The sequence below is a fragment of the Bos javanicus genome, chromosome 28 (genome assembly GCF_032452875.1).
Source record: "Bos javanicus breed banteng chromosome 28, ARS-OSU_banteng_1.0, whole genome shotgun sequence".
NCBI classification, from domain to species: Eukaryota; Metazoa; Chordata; class Mammalia; order Artiodactyla; family Bovidae; genus Bos; species Bos javanicus.
In genome coordinates this window covers 2,481,044-2,485,425 of record NC_083895.1, presented here as the reverse complement: position 1 = coordinate 2,485,425, position 4,382 = coordinate 2,481,044, and the positions used below count along the sequence as shown (strand labels likewise).

General features: G+C 45.3%; 1 pseudogene; it reads right to left on the bottom strand.

The window, feature by feature from the left end:
* Positions 1–2,115: 2,115 nt before the first annotated feature.
* LOC133240251 (small ribosomal subunit protein uS2-like) lies at positions 2,116–2,903 on the bottom strand (annotated as a pseudogene).
* Positions 2,904–4,382: the final 1,479 nt, after the last annotated feature.

Genomic DNA, 4,382 nt, shown 5'->3' with positions numbered 1-4,382 from the left:
TTATAATAGTTTAAGTTGATAATAATTAAACTTGAATTCATTCTATAGATATACATTTTTACTTTCCCACCATGTTATGTATTTTTGATGTCACAATTTGCATATTTTTAGCTTATGTATCCTTTAACAAATCATTGTAATTATAGTTATTTTTCTACTTTTATCTTTTAACCTTCCAGCTAGCTTTGTACGGAGAAGGCGATGGCACCCCACTCCAGTACTCTTGCCTGGAAAATTCCATGGACGGAGGAGCCTGGTAGACTGCAGTCCATGGGGTCTCGAAGAGTCAGACACGACTGACCGACTTCACTTTCACTTCTCACTTTCATGCATTGGAGAAGGAAATGGCAACCCACTCCAGTGTTCTTGCCTGGAGAATCCCAGGGACGGGAGAGCCTGATGGGCTGCCGTCTACGGGGTCGCACAGAGTCGGACACGACTGAAGCGACTTAGCAGCAGCAGCAGCAGCTGGCTTTGTAAGTGATTAATCCACCACATTTACAATGTTAGATTATTCTGAATTTTACTATATATATATATATATATATATATATATGTATCTACCAGTGAGATTTCTACTTTCATATGTTTTCCTGTTACTAATTACTGCATTTTGCTTCAACTTGAAGTCTTGTTAATATTTCTTATAATATAGGTTTAGTGGTGATGATCTCCTTTAGATTTTCCTTGTTTAGAAATCTCTTCAGTTCTGAAGGACAACTTTGTTGTGGAGAGTATTCTTGGTTGCTGGTTTTTTTTTTTTTTTTTCTTTTAGCCCTTTAATTAGATGATGCCACTCACTTCTGACCTGCGAAGTTTCTGCAAAGTTATTTTCTACCAATAATAAGAGTATCTACTGATAATCTCAATGTAGGTTCCCTTGGACATAACTTATTTTTCTCTTTACTCTTTTAATATCCTTTTCTTGTCTTTAACTCTTGACAATTTAATTGTAATGTAATCTGGTGTGGGTCTCTTTGGGCTTATCTTTGGAACTCTCTTGGCTTCCTTGATCTGGATGCCTATTTCCTTTCCCAGGCTATGGACGTTTTTAGCCATTATTTCTTCAAAGATACCTTCCGACACTTTCTCTCTCATTTTTCCTCTGAGATTCCTAGAATCTGAATGTTGGTCCACTTGATACTGTCTCGTACGCCACCTTCACCCTTTTTCATTCTTTTTTCTTTTTTCTGCTCTGATTAGGTGGGTTCCAGTGGCCCTGTATTAGAGTTTGCTGATCCTTTCTTCTGTATTTTTCAGTACAGTTACTGTGTTCTTTAGTTCTGTGATTTCTTTTAGTGCTTTCTTATATTTTCCATCTCTGTTGAAATTCTCACTTTGTTCATTCATTCTTCTCCGAAGCATGATGAGTGTCTTTATAACCATTATTTTGAACTCTTATCAGGTAAATCACTTATCTCTGTGTCATTAAGGTCTTTTTTGAGGTTTTATCTTGTTTGTTAATTTGGAACATATTACTCCATTTTCCTTGACTCTCTGTGTTGGTTTCTGTGTATTAGATAAAACGGCCACTTTTCTCAGTCTTGAAGGTGTGATCTCGTGTAGGAGATGAACCTTATTATTCAACCCCGCCCTAGCTCTTGGTTGTGTCTTAAACCTTTGTGATTGTCCAGACTGTCTATTCTTAGTGGCTCCCAGGAGCTGAGGCTGTACCAAGACTTGTCAGTGTTCCAAAGGGGAGGATCCTGGTCAGTATCTAGATGCAGGCTGATTGAAAGCCAGACTCTTTGGCAGCAGCATTTAAAGTATATAAATATACCTCTTTTGGAGAAGGCTGAGAGATGGGCATTCTCTGCTCCTTTTTCACTGAGCCCTGGGTAGTAGCCAGTGAAGAATTGTTTCTTTGTTTGCTACCATCCTGTTGAAGCTGTGAGCACAAGCCCCACTGGCTACCAGAGCCAGCTATCAAGGAATGTGTCCTCTGGGCAACAAACACAAAAGCTAGGCAACAGACATGTACACAATCTCTTCTATTCTTTTCTTTCAAAACAGTTTATTTTCTGTCAACCTATTTCCACTTTACGAGTTTGTAGAAGAGCTTAAGACCACTGCTGCCCATCCAGTGTCCTGAGCAGTGGGAGCTGCAGGCCGTCTTCAGTGGCAGGTTGGAATGCTCCAGTCTCAAGTGGGGAACTGCTGAGTAGGCTCTGAGGGCACCAGCGTGCCTTCAGACCAGTCTACCACCTCAGGTTGAACAGCAGTGAACTCCAGAGCTGGAGTGATCCATTCTCCCTGAAATTCCTCCTTGGTCACAGCCTTCTCAGCTGTTCCCTGGTCTTCCTTTTCAGTCTCTCCAGGATCTCTGTAGAAGTAGAGATCAGGCATGACCTCCCATGCGTGTTCACTGGGGATTGTGCCATTCATGTGCAGAACTTTCCAGGTGAGCACCCCCCACATCAGACCCACTGAGTGAGCTCCCTGGTTGTTGCATGGGACAGCAGTGTCCACATAGCACAGAGGACAGTCTGTGTTACACAGAACAATGATAGGCAGGTTAATGTAGAGCCTCTCACAGAAGCTGACAGTCAGCCCTGAAACCAGTGAGCACCAGATGTCTTTGCTCCTGGAAGGCCATCAGGATCTGGTTAGGGAAGGAGCCCGGAGTGAGTGGCCAGAAATAGGAGTGGCTCCAGTGGCTGCAATAAACTTCCTGAAGGATGTGACACTGACATCAGCTGAGTTTTTAGTGACAACAGTGGCACAAGCTGCCAAGAGAAGCTTCTCTGAAGTTCCCTTCAGATTTATGATGCCATCACTTTTCCTTTTGTAGATGTACTGTTCCATTTGGAAGTTAAGGTTGACACCACCCAAGTGGGTTCTCGCAGGAATTTGAGGATATCCTCCTCCTTCATTTGCAGTACATCAAAGGTTCCAGGTATCATGAAAGTTTCCCTTTAAGTTATGCTGGGAATCCAGAACAATGCCATATGGACCCTGTCTGGATAGCACAGAAAAGCCACAATTTCCTTTCTTGGAGACAGCAATGACCTCAAGCAGAGCAGAGAGCAGGCTTGAAGATGGCACCCACCAGCCTCCCTGGTCTCTGGAGAGGATTGCACTCAGCCCCATAATGTGTGTGTGTGCTCAGTTGTATCCAACTCTTTGCAACCCTATGGACTGTAGCCCATCAGCCTCCTCTGTCCATGGAATTTTCCAGGCAAGAATACTGGAGTGGGTTGCCATTTCCTCTTACAGGGGAATCTTCCCAACCCAGGGATCGAAACTGCTTCTCTTGGGTCTCCGGAATTAGTAGGCAGATTCTTTTACCACTAGAGCTGCCTGGGAAGACCCTAGATACAAGTTTAATTAGAACTCTGCTCTTTAGGCTAGAGCCATGAAGGTCAGTCAATAGGCCCCTTTCAAAGAAAGAAGGGGGTTAGTTTCAGTCTTCTGGGTCTGCTCTGTGCCCTGGTGGCAGCTGGCCAAAAACTATCCCTCTGTTTGTCCCAGTCCCCTGAGACCTACAAATATGAGTCCCCCAGGGCATCCAGGGACATCCCTTGCGGTCAACCACAGAAACCAGGGCACCAGATATGAAAACCAGGAAACCAGATGTGAAAACTGGGGTACCAGATGTGTACAGCTCCTCTCTGGGAGGTCTGTGCCCTCTGGAACATGGCAGAGGACAGTGTGAGGATGGTGCCTGCCCTCCAGGCCTCTGGGAAGAGTTACATCTCTATAGACATGTTGTTTGGAGCCTGCCCCTCAGGCTTTAGCTGTGGAGATGAGCTGACAGCCCTTGGTCTGCTGTCTCTGCTGTGTCTGTTAAACCCTTTCTCCATTTGTTACAGCCCTGTGGGACCCACGAGCATCAGCCCACCAGCTAGCAGAGCCAGGCAATCAAGAGGTGTCTCCTGGGTGGCAGCTGCAAAAACTGGGTGTCAGATGAGGGTGCAAGCTCAATAGTGGCAGTGTGGAGTGAGGCAGAGAGTGGAGATGCCCCTGCTGGCCTGCAGAGAGGGCCATCTGAACACCAGAGGGTGTCAAGCTAGAGGCCGGCCCCTCAGGCCGATGCTTCAAGATCAACAAGCCTCTTTCACAGAAAGTCTGGGCTCTTTTCAGCCACTGCCCCTGCACCCTGGGAGCAAGTTCATGCTGCTCTTCAAAAGCTGTTTCCCTTCAAGATCATGCCCTTCAAGATCATGACAGCCTCATGTATCTTGTAGATAACTCCAGTGACTTTCATAGTTAGATGTTTTGAGGGCACATTTCCCAAGTGCAAGTCTTGAAAGTATGGGTGCCAGATGTGGGTTCAGACCCTTCACTTCTCAGGGGGAAGCTTTGGGATGGGAGTTCCCTCTCAATTGTGGGTCTCCATGCTGAGCATGGGATGTATGGTGAGACTGTGTCTCAGCATCTCG